Genomic DNA, 22600 nt, shown 5'->3' on the forward strand with positions numbered 1-22600 from the left:
TTCCATGGTTCCAATTTGTACCGTGCTTATTCTTTGTATTCCATTTTGCTTAAAAAGTTGGTTTATAGTCTTTAGGTTGGAGAAAACTGTATTTCCAACTCTTTGACAATTTTTCCTTCTAAGCATTCAATATCAAATACAACGAGTGCAATTATTTCTTCTGGAATGATTTTTCGAAAAATGATCAACAGTCTAGCATTTGGAAAATACGGATGACAAATTTTTATAAAGATGCAAAAGAACAGACAAGTAATGTGACCCAAGAGACATGAGCTCAGAGTTTGAGGTAACATGTAACAATAACCCGGTCCTTGGTTTGTAGTTGCTTTAACCGCTCCAGCAGAATCGTGTAAAATTGCATGTAAACGGAACACTTTCGATTTTGCTAGGAAGAAGTCCAGAATTGAATTACCGTAACCAATAAGTCCTTCGTGGGGGAAATTTTGGTCAGTTTCCTCCAAATTAATGTTCTGATCCCAAATTTTACATGCAGCTAGGAAACAATTTTTTCGTTTTTCGTAGTTGGGAAACATTGCAAAAATACCACTGTAACAATTGAAGATGTTTCAAAGTGTGAAAATATCCATCAAATTTTATCTTTATTTTTATAAAGTGATACTGGTCTTTTTGAAAGTCTCTAAATAAGAAAGAGGGCCAGGAAGATGTTCCATCAATTTTTTGTATTCTTCTTTTTTGAGTTCAATTTTGTCAAAAACTCCATTGAACTCCTTTCCAACGATGTGAAATGGAAATTTCTTGTTTATCAGATTGATATATTAAAGTAGTGCGTCGTAGTCCGTTATGAATAACCCACTTTATTTCTGAAAAATTGAACTCACTGTCAAGTTTATCAACTTTGGGAAAATTTAGAGCTTCAAGAACCGTATCAGAAAACTTTTTTAGTTCGTAGTGAAGTCTAACGTGGAGTACTTTTGATTTATTTCTTAGACTCAGAAAAATATTTCTGGAGGAACCAATATTCCAACTCATTTTCAGGTTGAAAAAAAGGAAAATGAGCAAAACATATAAAATTAAAAAGACAAATACATTATAAATTTACACATTGAAATGTACATTGCTGAATATAAGAAAACTCCTTCAAATTTTGTATCAACTCCTTCATTTCATTCAGAGTGTAGCTGAAATATGTCACTTGTTTGAACTCATTGTTCTTTCGACAAAAAAACCCGAATTTTTACAAGTTGAAGCTGGGTTGTCCTTGATGTTTTGGAAGAAAGTAACATAGAGTCTGCGGTTTCGTTCAATGCTAATCTCTCTCACTTTGTGACACTGTTCCAGAATGTGTTCCATGCCTATGTTTTTGTCGAATTGAGGTTGGTTTTCTCCCATCTCTAGTTCTCCATTAAGAAGATCCTCCTTGAGGAAGCAGAATTTTTCAAAACTCATAGTCTCCAATTCGCATCTACTGGTACTTTTCAATAGTTCCACAGTTGTCTTTTCTAAAGACTTGAAAGGTTGGTTCAGTTTGAAATTGTCCGTTTCTTGAAATCTGGGACACAGTAAATCTCCAAATCTTTTTAAATTGGAACCAAAGTACATATAAAAAGGAACCGAATCAGTTCCTGGTTTTGGTGAGGATTGAGTGTACATTGAAGGAGACTCGAAAGAAAAGGTGATATTTTAGAGAGAGAGAGAGAGAGAGACATTTCAACAACTTGAGCTGAGAGTGAAAAAAAGTTTAAATGATGTTTTTTTTTGTATGCAATTCCTCTCTATAACAAAAATCTTCCTTTTATGGTAATGACGTCATTTATACCCATAAAAGGTGTGCTAAATGATGTCAATTCCTTATAAGGAAATTATTCGGAATTCTTGAGGTTCGGGAATTTTTAACCAGAATTTCAAAAGGATGCTGGTGTTTAGCTCGTCTGTGTTGCATTAATGAAAAATGGTGCTTGAAATATTTCGAACAATTATAACAACGAATTTTTAGAAGCCTACTGTTTCTTGAACTGTATCATTTGGAAAATGATTTTTAAGAGTTTTGTTCCGAAACAGAATTTGTTACCTCTAAAAATAGAAAATTACGTTACCGTGTTTTTTGTTTCAATATATAGGTTCTATTCTGTTATCGCGATATAGAAATGGCAGCAATAATGTGTCAGGTTTTACCTCAATTTTACAGAGATTATTACGACGAAACATTATTAATTTCTGTATCAGTTAAGGAGTATAAACCTTATCTACTCACTAATTAAAACTCCGTTGCTGCTCTTAATGACAATTTTTGTCCATTAGAGACTTGTCCCTACCACATTATTCTCATTTCGTCCGCAGTGAAAGAGATTTTAGAGAAAATAGAAAAATGGTCTTATTTTTATTAAACAGTCGATTGCTTGTACACACTCTATAAACATCAGTTCTTTGGTTCCAGTATGGAAGATTCAGGACTGGTCTCTACCCAGTTAACCAGAGCGGTGGAGCACAACTTGAAGAATAAGTACGTGGAAAAAGTACCCAGTATCTCCAAAAAACGATTAAGTAGAAAGAAGTTCAAGCGTCACCTACTACGCGCTGAACAAAGAAATGCGATCACTCAAACCCTTGGATCATCTTTTCTAGATAGAATTCATTCCCTTAGAAACTCAAAGAATAAGAGTGAATTTATGAAGATTTCTGATTGTGTGTCAGATGGTCATCGCATAATTGATAATCCTTTTTTGTGTCTTGAAATTAGAAAATAACGTATTTAATTTCTTTTTTGTGTTTTGTGATTATAATTTGTTTTTATAATTTGAATTAACTTATTGTTTAAAATCAATTTTAAAAAAGTTTTTGAAAATCAAAAAATTGAAAGAACTTTTTTGTTAAAAATCAAAATTTTTTTTCAACGTTTTCTTTTAAAAAAAATGCATAAATGTCGAAAAGATGTTCAAAAAGTGTCATTTAAAAGCGCAAAATGTATTCAATTTTCTTCATTTTACGATATGGTTTTGAGCAAAAAAAAGCTTTCTTTACCTTACATTCTTAAATGACAACTTTCGAACTTGTATTGTTTTAATAAATATCAATTTTTTAAACAAAGGTGTTGATTAAAAATCGAATAACTGATTCAGTTGTTTTCTTAAAAATTAATTTTTAAATCGGCTTTTTCTTGTTAAGAAGCAGAATTTTTGTGAATGTGTTTATAAAATTTTGACAAAAGTTGCAGTTTTTGCTTGAACATAGCTTGCATAGTCTTTGGAGTAAAGAAACTGTTCAACTTGAAAAGAAATGAATTAAAACAAAAGTATAAATACATCACAAAGTACTTTAAAAGTATTCAAGTATAAAATTTATAATATCAAATTTACTCAAATAGAGTTCTCTCAACGGAATCTGTTTGCATTTCATTGCCATATGTTTGGACTCTTTCAACGATTGCTGGAGGTTCTGTAGGTCGAACACTGATGGGAGTAACCAGAGCCTCATCAGTCAGCACAATTGGGTTGTGAGCTGTTCCATCCTCTATGGAGGTGGTTGTCATTGACGGTGTAGTCGACATATCAGTCGAACCATAATACTGAGCTGGATCAATTTTTTCCAGATCGTTGAATGACCACGTGGTGCTAGTATTGACACTCATTTCGCTTTGTTCACTGCTGCCAGCATTGCTCACTATCTGGAGAAGGCTGTTTTGCGGCTCTGGACTGGATACTTGACTTGTCTCGGGTGTATCGAACCAATTGATGGGAACCTGTCCTTCCTCCCACGGAAATGTGTACTGAATGCTTCCAGCAACGTAGTTGTCGGAAAAATCTGTTCCATTAACATGAGGATAGTGATGCCCACTTATCACAGCAACTTCTTGACCCATTGCGTGAGTTCCAAGCTGATTCTCGGTGAATGGAACCTGTCCCTGATGATATGTGTCAAACTGTTGTCGCTGGGGCTCAATGTGCCACACTGTAATAGGTGGGGTTACAGCAGACTCGTATAGCCCGTTCGATAAGTCTCTGATGCTTATCCGAGCAGTCTCCTCTGTGAAAGAAACTGAGTACAGAAGACTGTTGTTCTGCACTGTAAATTCCATTTCTTGATGTGGCGAGATGAGAAGAAGGATTAGAGTTAAAGTTAGTTGAGATAGAGGTGATGTTGTTTGAAGAGAAGAGAAAACAAGTGATGCTGGGTAAATTTTCCAGCTCTATTTATACTAAACTCCAACCAATGAGAACAAGGTATCCAAAAAGGGTAATGTTTAGCAGAAAAAGTGACGTAAAAAATGTTTAGCCAAAAATGAAAATGTATCAGTTGTAAAGTGACCAAAGAAGGAATCAACTCATAGAAAATCTAACAAAACTATACGAAGCAGGTGAGCTCAATACTGAATAGTGACCAAAAAAGGTAACTTTACTTTTACACGTGTTACCCTAAGTAACAGCCAAAGATGGATAAGTTAGAGGAATTCAGTTGACGTAATTGACCAAAAAATTCAAGCTATGATAAATTCTCTCCATCTCGTTAAATCTCAAATCAACCTCGGAAAACTTTTTAAATTTGGAACTAAATTTTATAATATAAATGTTGGGGAGTCGTATTCCAAATCGTACTCTTACCCCCTCTGCATTGTAGTCCTTATAATAATGAAAGAACAGCGCACTCTGCAGAGGTGAAGTAATTGTTACTGGTTCAGGAATTGGGATATAATTAGATTGAGACAGATGTCTGTACTGCTCCATAATCTCTGGGACAGAATTCAATATGAAAAGCATTTCATACTTGTTGATGTGTAGTTCTGACGACAAATTGAAAGATTCTTTTGTTATGAAGTCGTCATACTCGAATTTTTTGATAAAGAAAGTTGCATATTTAAATCCTTTACTAAATCGAATGATTCTGTTTTTTCAGTAAAAACGTCCAAGAAATTTTAAAAGAAGTAAGAATCAACATCAATTTCGTCTACTCTGTAAGCATCAGCGATTCCTTCCTTCCTTTTGTAAATTTTTTCCAAAAGTTGTAAGTGATTCTTGATCAACATTTTTCACAAATGATTACAGTATCAAGTAAAACCCTGTTAATATTAAAGAAAATTAAAATAGAAAAAGCAATGCATAAAATGATATCATCTATCTTGAGAATAAGATTTTTAAAAATGAAATCTGATTGGATGGGAGGTTCTATTACAACAACATTATGTTGTACAACGTAAACCTGTTCTTCAATAATAGATGGAAACTTTTTCTTCTCTCTCTCTCTCTCTCTCTCTGCTTGTTTCGAAAGCTTAATTATGCGCAGTTTCTTTTTTCAATAAAATTAAATTTAATCTCAGACAGTAATTTTTATTAATATTTGAGATACACAATTTTGGATTACATCCACTTAAAATACTGGAACAATCGGGAATTTTTAAAGAGTAATTTTCTGGTTGTATTTTCTTTGGTGAAAAAAACCTGTTTTGAAAAGGAACAAATCAAGTGAAGCTTAACAAATATGAGTGAGAGGAAAATGAGAAAGAATGTAAAGTTCAAATTTTTTTGCCACGGAATGAATTTGTACATTTAAACTGAAAGTTAGTTGTATGCAAAAATTTCGCAATCTCGATAATTTCAATTTTCTAGAATGTTCTAACACGATGCTCGTTTCTAAAATTAAAAATGACTTCATTTCCATATGGAAGTGATGAGTTATTGCTGATTAAAATGAAAGTTATTTGATTATATGTATAAATGTCGAAATCGGGATCATATCAATCTTCTAGAATGTTCTGATATAATGCTTGTTTCTAAAAACAGAAATGACGTCATTTCCATATATGGAAGTGATGAGTTATCGTCGAGTAGCTCAAACTATATAGCAGCTTTAGTTTTTATACTTTCTTGTTTTTTCATTTTCAGTTGCTCAGCAATTTACCTGAATTTTACTCAATTCTTCTTGAACTAACATAACAAGGCCTGCTCTTGATAGAAATCTCCCAGCCAAATGCAACCAAAAGGTGGTGAAGAAGAATATGCCAAAACATAAACAGTCTTGTGATAGTGAGACCTTATCTTGTCCCAAATGTCCTAATTTTTATACAAAGAAGGAAGACTTGAATTATCACCTTGCCAAGCATCATGCCCCGAAAGATGCCCCAAAGCTTAGTATTTTGTGTACTGTGTGCTTGCAAGAATTCCGGAGCTTTTATTCTCTTCAACAACGCAGGAGGAGAAAGCATGGAACTTCGACAAAAGTTGGGACCAAATCGAGTGAAAAGCTCAAAAAAGTCCTAGAATCAGAGGAGCTAGACCAGAACAACGAGCGATTGCAGCAGAAACTAAGTGCTTGCCAGCACTTTTTTAACGATACGGAAATGGAGAATGGGAGACATCAAGTGTTCAACTTCAAGTTGTCCAAGCTCGATCCCAATGAGATCAACGAGAAGTTAAAGGAAATTTTTGCAAAACTGAATTGCGCTGACAAAGTGAATCTGGCTCTTGGATTTATCTTGCGCAATGTGGACACAGACGAGTATCGGTACCTTTTTGCACATGAGAACAACACTCCTTTTGAAAAATCTCATTTACTGTGCTCAAAAGGAGACTTGGTCTGTCTTCAAGACAGAATTGAAAAGATGGATCTAGTGGAGAGGTGTGCACAGGAGAGGGAAACACAAAGTGGCGGTTTGCTTTGACTACTAACTTAACATATTCTGCGCTCTCCTAAGCATTCTAATGGGTTGCATCAATGCCGTTCTTCCTGAACAATTACTCAGACGATCAGATGTGAATTGTCTTCTATCGAATGGTTACTGCGAGAAATACAAAGATTATCTCAGCTTATTCCGAGCTATAGCTGTTCACTTTTATTGATCATCTGAGTTGGAAACGAATGCAGCAAATTTGTTTGGTTCTTTTCTTCGTGAATCCGGACATGATGCAATCAACTTCAGAGGAGTATCAATCGATCACCTCGTGTTTGTTGAAAATGCGATAAAGCATAACATCTTTATATATGATATTGATATAGAGGAAGGAGAATCTGTCGGTGAACTTGCAAAAAAGTGTTGAAATGTACGACAAGATCATTAATTTATTGCGTTACAACAACCACATATGCTATATGGAAAAAATTAATACATTCTTTAAACGATTCCGTTGCCCCAGTTGCGATACCTTTATAAAGCATGCAAGTAATTTCAACCGTCATGTAAAATCTTGCAAAGACAGAGTACAGCATATTTACCCAAAGAGTGTGTATACATTGCGCGAGACCTTATTTGATAAACTCGATGGGTTTGGAACTTCCTACAACGATGATCAAAAATTGTTCAAACACTTGGCTATTTTTGAATCCATCTGAGTTCCCACTGAAGAGCTAAAAGATACAAATACAACTACTTGGATTGGAAAACATGAGCCAATATCTGTTTCCATTTCATCTAACTTGATTGAAGAACATGTGTTCTTATGCGACAAAGACCCTAAGACCCTGATTGTTTCTTTTGTCGAAGCTCTTGAGGTGTTGGCTAACAAGAGTAAAAGCGAAAAGCAAACAAAATTTGCATCAATTCAGGAGATAATCAAGAGTCGAGTTAAAACCATCTTTGAAAAATTGAACGAACGGAAAGGTCACACACCTCCTGCATTTGATTTCGAAGATGAATGTATTGAGGATGAGAAGGAAACTGATATGTCCACTCAGTTCCTAAAAATTCAGAAAAATTGGACTTGCAACAACACTTGGAGCGTTATATCAACACATTACCTGTATTTGGATTCAACAGTGGAAAGTACGATTTGAATCTCATCAAGTCCTACCTTCTACCTCATCTCATTCATGAACGGGATATTCAACCTACAGTAATTAAAAAGGCGAATCATTTTGTTTCCTTTAAGTTCGGTGACGTGCAGTTCCTTGACATTCTAAATTTTCTTGGAGGAGCTACATCTCTCGATTCATTCCTCAAAGCTTACAAGACCAGCGAGACTAAAGGATTCTTCCCATATGAATGGTGCGATTCTCCAAATATACTTAACACAACTTTTCTTCCCCCCTATGAATGTTTCTTCAGTAAATTGAAGGATCATAACCCCTTGGAGAAAGAGTTCACTGATTTTACAAAGTTGCTGAACAGTGGACTATCTCAACAAGAAGCTCTGAAAAAATTGAGACTGAAAGAAATTCCCCCATCTGGATTCGATAACTACAATTACTTCAAAGTGATTTGGGAGGAAGAGCAAATGTCTACATTTGAAGATTTTGTCAAGTGGTACAACAACCAGGATGTTGTTCCAACACGGGAAGCGATACAAAAAATGATGGAATTTTACTACAACAATGGAATCGACATGTTAAAACTTGGATGTACACTTCCCAATTTAGCAAACATTTGTCTTCACAAGTCAACAAATCACAAATTTTTCAAATTTTTTGAAAGTGACAAGGACTTACATGATAAAAAACGTGAGGACATGACTGGTGGTCATCCTCTTGTGTTCGCAAGAAAGGCAGTAGTTGATCAAACCTAAATCAGGAATTCAGAAAACATGTGTAGATCTAATGTGGGTATTGATGCTAGTCAACTATATCCCTTTTCAATGTGTCAAGAAATGGCAACTGGTGGGAGCTCGACACAAATTCTCAGAAATTCAAAGCTTGAACCAATGAATTGCAAAAATTTGAGAACATGGTCATGTCTTATCTTCAATCACAACGCCTAGAATGCACTTTTGAGAGCTATTATACAACCGGGAAACAGAAAAAGACTCACTGTTTTAGCGGGGATGGATTTTGTGCTAATTGCAACACGGTATTCGAAGCCATGGGTTGTTATTTCCATTTTTGCCCAGGTCAAGAAGCTCCAGCAAGCCTCTCGGACGAGGACATGTCGGCGGATATAACAATCCTAATACACGTCGGCGGCTATAACTAATCCTAATACATGACGGCGGCTATAACTAATCTTATTACATGTCGGCGGCTATAACTAATCTTAATACATGGCAGCTATACCAATTCCAAATACATGGCGGCTATACCTAATCTTAATACATGGCGGCTATACCTAATCTTGATACATGTAGCCTATACCTAATCTTAAAACTTGGAGATTCTATTCCTAATCTTTTTACATGTAGCCTATACCTAATCTTAATACATTAAGACCGCTATACCTAATCTTAATGCATGCAAATTCATTCCTAATCTTAATACATTAGGGAGGACCCAAATCCCGAAAAAGCCGCTATACCCTATCTTAATACATGGGGGGTCGTAACCCCCCCTCGCCCCCCCCCCCCACCCGAGGAGGATCGCTCATCTATACACTACTAACAATTAATTTCAAAGGGATTATTATCATTAGATATTAACTGAAATCAATAAAATGTTAAATTATATCTGCATAGGAAGAACTTGAGACCTGTATTTATTCAATGTTAGTTATACGACTACAAAAAGAACGACAAATACTGGCAAAATCAAAAAATCAAAATAAACTTCGTGCGAAAATGGCAGTGAAGCCGTTTAAACCATAAACTTGTGACGAAGAGCAATTAAATGTTCGATTGTGCAATATTTCAGAGCCAATGGAACCTATCATGAATGTTATATTTTAGAAGGAAAACTAATATCCTTTGAAATGTACATATACGTATTCTCAAATATTAGTAACAGTAGTAACAAAGCCGAGAAACAAATGGTTGAAATAGAAACCGATATAAAGATTCAATTAGGCTCATTGGAAACTCGTTGTGACCTGTCTTTATAGAAAATAAGCTACAAATCGACCAAAAAATGATTTGAAATTGTCAAAGCTCAAAAATCCAATTGTTTTTGAAAAAAAATGTTTTTAAAAGTCATAACAGACATAAGCTGTCAACAAAGAGATTAATTAAGTTGCAACACCTCAGGAAGCCATTTGGGCCTGTTGTTTTTGAGATTAAGCCACAAGAATACAATTTAACAACAAATACAGTCAGAAGCCAGAACTTCACAAACAATTATACGACACCAGTGTTCAAGACACTATATTGATAACTATAACAGTTTTCAAGACACCATATTTGTAAACTTCGCAAACAATTATACGACACCAGTGTTCAAGACACTATATTTATAAGATATCTACAAAAACTGTAAGTCATCACTTGCTTCTCATCTAAACATGAACGGGTCTTCCGTATAAAAAGGACTATTGAGAAATGACAACAATAATAAACCCAAAAATTGAACAGTATAGAAATCTAGAAAATTATTTATGAAATTAAATGGTCGAAGCCATCAGTCAAAACATAACTAACAGAGAAGTAAATGTTTGAATCGACAAAGGTCTATTAGACTTCTTGTTTGTGAGATTGAATTACATGGCAACAAAAATTATCAAAAAAAAATTAATTTGAAAGTCATTAAAACAAATAGCTATAAACTGAATTCTTTAAATAGGTTCAGTTATACGTCCTGGGGAAGCAATTTTTATCAGGTAAATTTTGTACAAGAACGACAAACATAGGCAAAAATTTATTAAAAAATGCACTGAATTTTGCCAGAGACCTGTGTCTTAGCCCGAAAGCAAACTATTCAACAAAATCTGTTATCATATTCAGATGTGCCTTTTTCAAGGCTGTGCATTCTCCAACTATAATTTCCTTCAATTTAACCTGTCTTTAATGTGGTAATTCGACAAGGAAACAAAGTGAACCTATTAAATGTGCAATTATTATCAAAAATAAAAAAATGAAAACTCGAATGAAAACCAAGAAACCATTAGTTAAATACAAAATCGTTGCAAAAAAAATTGTAACTAAGCAAAATCGATTTCGGCGTGTTTTTACTGAAGCTACTCCAGAAGTTGAGACGAATAAAATAAAATGGTAGCAAAGTATAAAAATTCACCGACTTTTTCTAAAAACAAAAATATTCAAAGTCAATAGAGAAATTAGACATATATTGAAACCTTTCTATTGGTTCACTCATAGCTCTTAAAATCCCAGTTGAATCTTTGATTTTGGAGAGTAAGTCGTTGGTCTAAGTAAGTATTATAAATGAAAGCAAATTATAAGAGGCCCAAAAAAGTTTACGAAAACGATTAGTCAGAGCTATAAAACCATGAGCGTATCTTTGAAACCATAATATATGGTTGTGGGTCCTCATTTTTTAGTATCTGTCAATAATTGAGCCTTGATTTGAAATGCTTGTCAGTAGTTTAATTGAAATCTATAAATGCGGAATATTTTGAAAAATGGCCGCGCTCCTTACGGTGAAATCTAAAATTTAACCGTAAGGATCCATGGTGAGATCAAGATCAGACCTGATATTGCTGCTCGCCTAAGCAAACACCCAATTGTTCAACTGGTTGCAAAGTCAATAAATTTTTTCTATATCAAAAATTAACGATGCTTTTTGTACAATTATCGAGTTTAAATCATCGGAAGCTGGCAAAATTATGATTCCAGAATACTACTTAAGCCAGTGGGAGTACAACTAACTCTCTTGTTGAGAGTACGAAGAATATGACCGCAGTTTTAAGGTGGCTACTTTCGGCTATTTTAAAGAAAGTGGCTAAAAAATATTTGATGCCGTTATTGAAGTCTGAATTTTGAGAAATTTTGCATAAATTCTGGGCAAAAAACTTTGATCGAACATTTCAGCAAACCTCCTCTATCTTTGATGACAAAATCAATCCCACTACCGTTAACGATTCTAACTTGTTTTACAAAATTGACGAAAATTTGGTCAAAAATTCCCAAAATGTGGATAATGACAACGGAATTTCTTCTATTCACTAAACTTTAACCTCGATAACTTCCTGTAAAATTCAAAAATGGGAAAAAAATGTTTTTGGTTCGATGTTCTACGTTGGACAGGCTTTCTTATTATAGCACTCACATCTCTCCAATGATATTATTAGTCGGCCAAAGTTGACAACAAAAAACCATTTGAGTCTCGAATTCCTCCCCCCTCAAAAGTGATGTGGAACAATAATGTGCGATTGGATTATGTCCTGTGTGCCAACAAAAGGGTGTGGGATCATTACAGGAAAGTGAGCACGAATACAAATTGAAGTTGCTAATTGATATCAGATTCAAAATAAACTAACATACCTTGCACTAACTTACATAAATTTCATAAATGTCTGAGTTTCAAGAAAATGCTGATCAGATCCGTCCAAGTTTTTGCATGTTGTCCACACTTTTTGAGGGAATTGACAGTCCCTTAGTGAGGAATCTATTGAAATGCTCCCTCATGCCCTTCGGCTCGTTTTTGGAAAGTAAATTTTGATGTTTTTAATAGCCTCTGTCAGCCTCCCGAAGGCTATTAGTTAGGCGCTCTCCTTTTTTTTTTACAAACCAAGAAATCGGTTGTTTTGCTGCTCTGTCTTTTAACATTTCAAAGAATTTGAATTGTTTTGAGGCGCTTCATTTTTGTTTTTGTGTGCTGTTATTTTTGTGCAATCCAAAGTTTTTAATAACCCTGGAGTAATAAAGGCAAGAATAAAGCGAGTGAGTACGCTTGAAGCTTGGTTTTCCAAGTACATTTAAAGTGGAGTGAGAAGTATGTATTTGAACAAATCTCAGGTTTTTGAAAGCAAAGCTTATTCACGTACTGCAATTTTACGTGCTGCTGTTTTCAATATTTCTTCTCTTGAGTGCTATAAATATGATACATATGTGTTCCACTGGCCCCTATTTGCAATTGATTGATTGATTGTGCTCATCGACCGGCAGCTAATGATTTTTATTACACTGACACCATTTGTTGTCATAAAATCTAATGGATTTTGCCCCTCTTCTCTTTTGTTATCACCAAGTATTGTTGGCTGTTAATGAGCCATAAATGAACGTAATTAATTGTTTGAGTGCATGGCTGGTGATTATCATGTTTTTGACAGAATATTTTAATGATTTTTGTTGAGACTAATTGATGTACTTTTTGTTGTGTTATCATTTCTGCTCATTAAGGACAGCTCTCATAGGTTTCAAATATTAATTTAATGTTTCAGGTCAAAGCTAATTCTTTCCATGACTTTGACTTTCATTCTTTTCAACAAATGTCATTGAATTGTTGAGTTTTACAAATTTTTGTTAACCAATTTGCTGTCTTTTCTCTTATTATCAATGACATGTATCCCCGGCTGCCTAAATAATAGAATGATTCGTTTCACTTTTTAGCAATCTCATTGATGGCAGATTTTGTCTGTTGCTAACAGGTAATAGGTGAATTGAATTGGTGGCTATGAAAAGGCAATTGTTTTTAAGCTTCCATTACCTGCTTTTCTCGGTTCATAAGCAGGTTGATTCCCCTGCTTTTCAAAAATTAACATTGATATTTATTTCTGGAATGTTTTTGCTTCTCTTGTAGTCTTTTTCCTCGAAAACAAGAAAATTTTTTCTGGCCTTTTTAGTATGGCGTAATTTTACTTCTAACTTTCTTAATAAGATAGCATTTGTTTCTAAAAGTTGAAATTTTGAACCTTGCCTTCATAATTAGTTGTATTGTCAATTTTTCAGCCATTGAAACTGCTTGAAAAAGTTTTGACTTTAAAGTTATAACATGCTGAGAATAAAGGATTTGGCCTGTAGTTCTGTATTTTGGTGCCACTGGTTTTCACAGTTACTGATTATTGCCTTTTTCTGCTCTATCTGTCATTGATAACCACAAGTCTGTTGTATTATGCACGCAATATAGGGACGCAATTTTTAATGTCGAAAACTGTCGGTGTTTAGAGAATTTTTAAACACTCAATGTTGGGAAAAAAATTTTTCATATATTTAATTCAGTTTTGCGCCGATAGGTTCAAGGGAATAAATGTTTGATTTTGCTGTAACAATTTTGACTCTGAGTTCATAAGCTACTCCAATTTTTTCTGTTACATGGTACTGCCAAACAGGTAGCGCCTATTTTTTGTGGTTTTGTTACTGCTTGTTGTTTGTTTCAGAGATATATCTATGAAAGATATAGTTTTTTTTGTGTTCGATTTTTTGTATTATAATTATCGGTTCTCGTTACCCTAACAACAAAAGTTTTCTGCAATACAAGTTTTTTGTTCGATTTTTTGTAATATAATTTCGTTAACGTAATATTCTGCGATACAATTTCTGTTTTGATAATTCTCAATTTATGGAACAAATTTTTGGCTTGTTTTGCTAATGGTAAACAATTCTTCTGGTAGCCAATTGGGAATTTAAATTTTGCCATTCAATTCTTTTGATTATAATACAGGACTTGTCTGATGTTTTTTTCTAAGATACGTTCACCCTTCTTAATGATTTCTGATGTCAAATTGAATTGTTTCACGCCGAAACATGAAAGAGAGCAAAAAAAGTGTTTTGCGGTTTTTCGCTCTAATTTTAAAGTGAAGTGAGAAAGTGTTGTTTTAACAACAACTCGCTTTTATTTAGGTCTTTGTTTTTTAACCTGATTTTTTTCTAAACAGTTTCCCCCATCCTTTCATTGTCTGTTCTCAGTCCTGCTGTTTTGTTTAGTGAATGTAATTTCTTAGATTTGTGTCCTGTTGTTTTTTTGTTATATATTTTCACACTTTTTGATAGTTTAAAACGGGATAAACGGCTAACACCCAGTCTGCATTAAGTTCTCAGTCTTGCTTAGAGGTTCAAAGCTGGCTTCAGTTGTCCTTCGAGAGCTTAGAATGGTGTAGCTGCTTGGACGGCCTTAATTCAAGGGTCAAAGGTTATTTTGTGCCAAAAATTGTGCATATTTTCACGTTTTTGTCGTATTCAATTTTTTTGTTTATAAGTCATGACTTGACGTCTGTGAAAACTGATAAAGTTCTATTGCATGATATTTTTTTTACCTTCCATAACTTTTTTGAGCTATGTTTTGGTTCTGCAAACAAACTTGAAAATTGTTATTCTTTGGCAATTTTTGGCATTTTTTGTTTCGCCAGCCTCAGGGCTGCGAAAACCTCCTCTAGAGTCTCATTTTGCAATTTGATAAATTTTGATTTTTTTTAATTATCTGATAATGTTTTTCATGTTTGAACTTCAACGATATTTTTGTCATTTGTTGGTGCCTAGCTTTAATGGCCAGTAAACCTCTTTCAAGGATGGTGCTTGGGTTAATGGATATATTTAGATGAATCAGATATGGCCAAAAGCTTGAAAAGTGTTACCAACTATTATGTTTTTGTTTTGTTTGTTTGTTTGATTATTTTCATTTTCTCAGCTTTTGAGATTGTCTTTTTATCTGGAATTATTCAGTTTATCTGCTGGTCAGGTACAATAGTTATAATTTTTTGATTCACGTCTTTGTATTGTCTTTCAGGACTTGTCATGCTATGATCTACTCGTACTTTTTTTCGGCTTTTCCACGTCAATGAGAAGTCATGTTAGAGTGGTGATATTAGTCATGCTGAACTAGTAAAAGGACTGCCACATTGAGTTGGTCTCAGGCGTCATTTTTTCAAACTCGCTCTAAAGTGGAGTGAGAAATTGGTGTTTAAACAAATTCCGAGTGAAATTTTCTTTTGCGTGCGTCAAATTGACATCTGTTTTCATTGTCTCTTTTGCGGTTTTTTAAAGTGATACAATTGTGCTTTAAATGCGAATTTGTACCGGTCAAACATATTGCTTTCCAGGATCTTGTCGTTGTTCGTTTTCAAAAATTTTGATGAACTTTTGAGTTTCGCATATTGTACTTGCTGCTGCTAATTGAAATTTATTCCAATTAAAGAATTTCTGTGCGTAGCTATTGCTTTCGTTGACTTTAAACTTTTAATGAGTAAAAGGTAGAAGCTATTTCATTGTGTTTTTGGAGAACTGTTTTTGCCAATTTAACTGTTAATGATCAAAAAGTGGAAGCCAGTTCTTTGGTTTTTGCCATAATGGTTTTTTTTTGTGGCCTTTTTGGTCTACTTTTTGACACGTCTCATTGGTTGCTAATGAGGAAAAAGTGCATCTAGATGAATGTATGACATGCTGGGAATCAATATTCTGGTTTTCACAATTTGAAGTTTGAAAGTTGATTTTTTGATCTTCAATTTTTTGTTGTTTTCTGGTAGTCCTGTTTTGAGCTATGTTTTGGTACTGCAAACAAACTTGAAAATTGTTATTCTGTGGCAATTTTTAGCATTTTTTTGTTTCGCCAGCCTCAGGGCTGCAAAAACCTCCTCTAGAGTCTCATAATAGGCTACTGTTTAGTTTTAGTGATAATGGAATTGCGTTCCACATTTTGATATCCATATTTTAAGCCATTTTTTGATCAAATTCGCATTATTTTTCATTATTTTTGCAATAAGTTTCAATTTGTTTTTCTTGTCTCAGGGGCTAGATAGCCTCTTCAAGGTTTGATACTCTGTTAATGCACAGCGGCTAGTGCCAATGAAATGATTTTGAATATTTTGGATCTATAGTTTTTGCAATTTGATTAATTTTGATTTTTCTAATTATCTGATAATGATTGTCATGTTTGAATTTCACCAATATTTTTGTCATTTGTTGGTACCTAGCTTTACTAGCCAATAAACCTCTTTCAAGGATGGTGCTTGGGTTAATGGGTATATTTAGATGAATCAGATTTGGCCAAAAGCTTGAAGAGTGTAAGCAACTATTATGTTTTTGTGTTGTTTGTTTGATTATTTTTTTTCTCAGCTTTTGAGATTGTTTTGTTATCTGGCATTATTCAGTTTATCTGCTGGTCAGGTACAATAGTTATAATTTTTTGATTCACGTCTTTGTGGTGTCTTTCAGAACTTGTCATGCTATGATCCACTCATTTTCGGCTTTTCCAAGTCAATGAGAAGTGATAATTGAGAAAACAACAAAAAATTGAAGATCAAAAAATCAACTTTCAAACTTCAAATTGTGAAAACCAGAAAATCAATTCCCATAATGTCATACATTCATCTAGATGCACTTTTTCCTCATTAGCAACCAATGAGACGTGTCACAAAGGAGACCAAAAAGGCCACAAAAATATAAAACATTTCGGCAAAAACCAAAGAACTGGCTTCTACTTTTTGATCTTTAACAGTTAAATTGGCAACAACACTTCTCCCAAAACACAAAGAAATAGCTTCTACCTTTTGCTCATTAACAGTTTTAAGTCAACGAAAGCATTAGCTAAGCACAGAAATTCTCCAATTGGAATAAATTTCAATTAGCAGCAGCAAGTACAATATGCGAAACTCAAAATTTCATCAAAATTTTTGAAAACGAACAACGACAAACTCCTGGAACGCAATATGTTTGACCGTTAAAGATTCACATTTAAAGCACATATGAATCACTCTAATAAATCTCAAAAGAAACACTGAAAACAGATGTCAATTTGACGCGCGTAAAAGAAAATTTCCCTCGGAATTTGATTAAACACCAATTTCTCACTCCACTTTAGAGCGAGTTTGAAAAAATGACGCCTGGGACCAACTCAATGTGGCATTCCTTTTACTACTTCAGCATGACTAATATCACCACTCTAATATGACTTCTCATTGACTTGAAAAAAGTATGAGTAGATCTTACCTCCTCAATGAATTCAACTAAAGCATCAACCGTGCTGTGTTTAGTTCGAAATCCGAATTGCTTACAGCATAGTAACGAAAGTTTTTCTAGGTAGGAATAAACGCGCTTGTAAACATCTTTTTCAGTAAGGATATTGGTCGGAAAGGATTCAGTAAGGATTCCACACATTTATTAAGGAAATTGGTCGGTAGTTATTTTCGTCAAGTTTAGACCCATTTTTGTGCATCGGTATAACTTTTCTTTTTTCAGTTCTTTCGGAAACTCACCTTTGTTCATCGACAAATTTATTAGGAAAGTCAGATACCTAACTGTATCAGGTGACGAGACTTTGACTAATACATTACTTATATCGTCATCACCGCTTGAGAACTTATTCTCCAGATTACTGATTATTTCAGCAACTTCACGCTCTTTTGCTTGAAAGAGGAACATAGATTGTTGCACTTTGTGGACCAGACATACAAATTCTCCATTGAGATGTTCACTTATCTCAGAGCCAATATTTGCAAAGAATTTTATTAAAGAACGCAGCATTAACCCGCAAAGAAGGATTTTCAATGTTATTGCTGCATGACTCGAGTATTGATATTTTTTGCTTTCATTTTTTTTACCAGTGAGCTCATTTAGCATATTGTATATTTGTCGTTTATCCCTTTTAAAAGAGTTGAACTTATTCCTGTAGAACATGGCTTTTGTTATTCTAAAATTCTTTTCAAATAGCAATCTCGCGTCTTTGAACTTTTCTTTAGCTCTAAAACTCGACTTATCTTTCATCCAGTCTGCATGTGCCTTGTTCCTTTTCGTCCTTAAATTTTAAAGTTTATTATTGAACCAATTGGGCAGGTTTTTTGTATTTATTTGTTGATTGTGTCAATGGCGCGTAATCATTTACAACCGACAAGAAAGCCTTATTAAAGACATCAAAAGCTGTAGAAGCATCTGGGGCTAAAACTATATCCTTATCTACCTTGGATAATTCTGTTTTCAATTCAACCTGAAAACTGTCCCTCAAATTTTTATTTTTCAGAAATCTCGTATCTGTAAAACTGACAAGGTCTGCAGTTTTTTCACCGTATATTTTCAATTTTAAAATAATCGGGTAGTGATCAGAAAAACTTTGTAGCTCCAGTACATCAGAATTTGGGTGTTTGACATTATGATAAATGAAATGATCAAGACAGGTGGCTGAGTGTGCCACAACACGTGTTGGTCTTTCTGGTGCTAATTCAAATCCGTTTGCGGTTATTAAATTTTTTTAATCTCTTGTCAACTGGTTATTTTTCAGCGTATTTTTGTTTATGTCACCACATATAACCGTTGGACATGCAGAGTAGCACTGTGTTTCAAAGAACTTTTCGAGTTTAAATACGAAGTCTTTCTTATTAGCTCTAGGTTTATTATAAATAACAATCAGATTAACTCTTCTGTTATGTATACTAACTTCATCAAAAATGGACTCTTCGAATGGACTTTTACAAACTTTGACTAAATTACATGAGTTTCTTAGTTGAATCATGACACCGCCACCTTTAACCGTATTTCTGCTTTTAACAGCTAGATATTTTTAGCCATTTATTGAGTAACTATTTATGTTGTCGTCATTTGACAACCAGGTTTCACTTAGACATAGGATATCAGGCTGAGAATCCAAACCAAAATCAAGTGATTCTTGTTCCGCATAGTGTTTCTTAATGGATCTCACGTTTAAATGAAGAATTGTTACATCAAACTGCTGATCCACATCTACAAAATTTACAATTTCGTTATTTAGTTTGTCAACATCAGAACCCAACATCGATCCGAAAGGGCTGATTCCTTTGACTTTGGCTATAGTCGTGCCGTCCCGAAAAGGGCGTTTCGAAACAACGCATTACATCTGCAATGTTGTAACTGAGATCTAGACCCCCTTCGTATAACCCGTTTATTTTGTATACAAGGCCATCTGCTTTCCATTCGTAAAAAGTCGCACCCTCTCTGGTCCAAGTTGCGTTGATTCCAATATCACTGCGCATCAAATTGACAAAAGCCAATCGTTCTCTGCTAATATCTTCGTAGATTTTGGCTCTATGGTTGGATGGAATGATCTTCTTTTTGAGCATAGCGATTTTAGTTGACCTACGAGTAAATTTAACAATGACGGGCTTGATATGAGCTTTCGATGGCAGTCTGTGCTAATGAAATATCTTGTTCCTCCAACTTGACTCCAATTTCTGAAGCTAAGTTGACCACTGCTTTGCTTGTCTCTTCGTATGTTTCCTTCCCTGAGGATTGCTCTGGTAGCCCGAGTATCTTAATGTTGTCTCGTCGGTTATACGTTTGCAGGATTTCTGTCTCAGATAGTGCTTTTAGTTCTATTTTCCGTCGCTCAAAGTTGCTGTGTTCTTCTAGCTCTGCTCTGAGGTCTTGAACTTATCTTCGACAATTGCCTTGATGGTTTCACTTAATTCTTTCTTCAATTTCTGGAGAACGGTCGGTATTAGGTCTTCTAATGCTTTCTGGATGCCAGCTTCTATTGAAATATTTACACGGTTTTCATTTAACAGTTCTTCGGGACTCAGGGACGCACGGGAGCGTTTGTTGTTTCCTTTAATAGGAGGTGTATAGCCTCTAAACTTAAGCTGGGGGAACTCAGAACTATTAGATTCTTCTGCTATGGTAAAACACTCCTCTGAATTGTCAACTGTCTCATTGTTTTCTTGCATGTGTGCTTGAAGGACTATTGATAGGAAGATGCGCAGATAATGGCTACAGTTGCTACAATATATAAAGATTAATGACAAAAAGCTATAAAGTAATATGAAATAAAGTAAAGTGGAATCCTCTTTGCAAACAAACTCCCAGATCGCTCCAAGTAATGAAAAACTCAAAAACTACCGGGAGGACTGCTTACGAAAAGGTAAACGAAAAAGCACCTTGAATGCCCAAACAAGGAATGATGATAATATACAACACTAGCAACTGACACTTTATCTACAGATCATCTGCATTTTCTGATTGGTCCCGCGGTTTCTGAGCCAGTTTTCGTAACTTTTGTTTCTGTTTGATGCTTTTTGACTTTCTTTTTCTGGTCTTAGATCGCTTCTTCAGAGTTAGTTTCCTAAGGTTACTCTCGTGTGCCAAGATGATATTTACAAATTTGATTTCAATATTAACGTCAGGGTGCACTTTGTGAATTTCTGGGATAAACCACGGAGATTTCTGTTTTCTCTTTGACAAAAGATGTTTCCGAACTGAGATAATAAGTGAAATTCTGTGTTCAAAGAGCTTATCAAATATTTGGGGCGTGCCGAAACGTCTATTGTATAGTATGGCTTTAATGTTCTGTTGAAAAGCTTTAATGTTGCTACCAGCTCATCAGTGCTCTGCGGGGTGTTGTTGTTGGTTCTGTGCGGGATGATTGAGTTAATCAAAATATCGTGCAAAATAATCAGATCTGTTCTTCCATTTAGGCTTCCATGATTCAGAAGATGTTGCAGGTTTTTGAATTTAGAAATACAATTATTGTTGAAGCTCAATCCAGGTCGCGCGATTATGTTTCTGTCTAAAGATTTCTTCTGCCAACTTGGTAAAAAATTGATGGCTATATACAAACAGCTCGCTCCAACAATGAGAACCATAAATACTTCAGATGTTTACTTTCATGCCTCGCTGGCTCATCTCTGAAACTATTTAATAAGTTTATCACAACAATTAGGCTAAAATTTTTGAGGTCTATTAAAGTGATACATATATGCTTTAAATGTGAATCTTTACAGGTCAAACATATTGCTTTCTAGGATTTCGTCGTTGTTCGTTTTCAAAAATTTTGACGAATTTTTGAGTTTCGCATATTGTACTTGCTGCTGCTAATTGAAATTTATTCCAATTGGAGAATTTCTGTACTTAGCTAATTCTTTCGTTGACTTAGAATTGTTAATGATCAACAAGTAGAAGCCAGTTCTGTTTTTTGCAAAAATTGTTTTTTTTGTCGCCTATTTAACTGTTAATGATCAAAAGGTAGAAGCTATTTCTGTTATTTTTGTCAAAATGGGTGTATTTTTGTTGCTTTTTGGTCTCCTTTGTGACACTTCTCATTGGTTGCTAATGAGGATTAAGTGCATCTAGATGAATGTATGACATCATAGGAATCGATATTCTGTTTTTCACTATTTGAATTTTGAAGGTTGGTTTTTTAGTCTTGAAGTCTTTGTTGTTTTCTGGTAGTCTTGTCTTAGAATCGTTAGAAAGGTCATAGATTTTGCTTTCTATGATTTCGTCGCTGTTCGTTTTCAAAAATATTGATGAATTTTTGAGTTTGGCAATTTATTGTACTTGAGGTTGTCAAATAATTTAATCTCAGTAATGATGGGTTCATTGGGTTGCTAATTGGAATTTATTCCGAGAAAATTTTTCTTTGAGTAGCTAATGCTTTCGGTTACTTCTTTTTGCTAATGATCAAAAAGTAGAAGCCAATTCTTCTGTTTTTGAAAAATACTATTTTGTTACCTATTCAACTGTTAATGATCAAAAAGTAGAAGCTAGTTCTTTGGTTTTTGCCCAAATTGTTTGCATTTTTGTTGCCTTTTGGTCTCCTTTGTGACAGTTTTCACTGGTTTCTAATAAAAAAAGTGCCTCTAACTGATTGAGTTCGTAGGTTTCGATATTCTGATTTTCAAATTTTGAAGTTTGAAAGTTGATTTTTATCTTTGCGTTCTTTGTTGAATTCTGTGGGTCATGTCTTTGACTCAAAAATTTATATTCCATTTATTGTCGCTTCAGTGCGGCTTAATCAATTTTTTGTGCTTCAACTTCTGGCTCCTTTTTTCAATGACTGAGGCACATTAAAATGATACATATGAGCTATAATTGTGAAGCCTTAAATCTCCTTGTTATTGCTTTCTATAGTTTGGCTGCTGTTCGTTTTCAAAAATATTGATGCATTTTTGAGTTTTGCATATTGTTGTACTTGCCGCTGTCTAATCAGCTAATCCGAGTAACGATGAGTTTATTTGGTTGCTAATTGAATTTTATTCCAATGAATTTTTTCAGTGCGTAGCTAATGCTTTCGATGACTTTTATTTAATGATGATCGAAAAATAGAAGTAATTTCTTTGGTTTTTGCAAAAACTGTTTTGTTGCCTATCTAACTGTTAATGATAGAAAAGTAGAAGCCAGTTCTTTGATTTTTGCCCAATTATTTCATTTTCTTGCTTTTTTGTTCT

At 34.3% G+C, this 22600-nt stretch overlaps 1 protein-coding gene across 2 annotated transcripts in view; it reads right to left on the bottom strand.

The window, feature by feature from the left end:
- Window positions 1-21089, bottom strand: part of LOC142342273 (protein Dr1-like) — a 514279-nt gene extending 493190 nt beyond the window's left edge. For both annotated transcript variants that reach the window (XM_075393554.1, XM_075393553.1), the window contains exon 1: window positions 21065-21089. The gene's annotated coding sequence lies outside the window, so the exon portion shown is untranslated. The remainder of the gene's footprint in view (window positions 1-21064) is intronic.
- Window positions 21090-22600: the final 1511 nt, after the last annotated feature.

This window comes from Convolutriloba macropyga, chromosome 7, assembly GCF_964194025.1.
Source record: "Convolutriloba macropyga chromosome 7, txConMacr16.3, whole genome shotgun sequence".
Classification (NCBI taxonomy): domain Eukaryota; kingdom Metazoa; phylum Xenacoelomorpha; order Acoela; family Convolutidae; genus Convolutriloba; species Convolutriloba macropyga.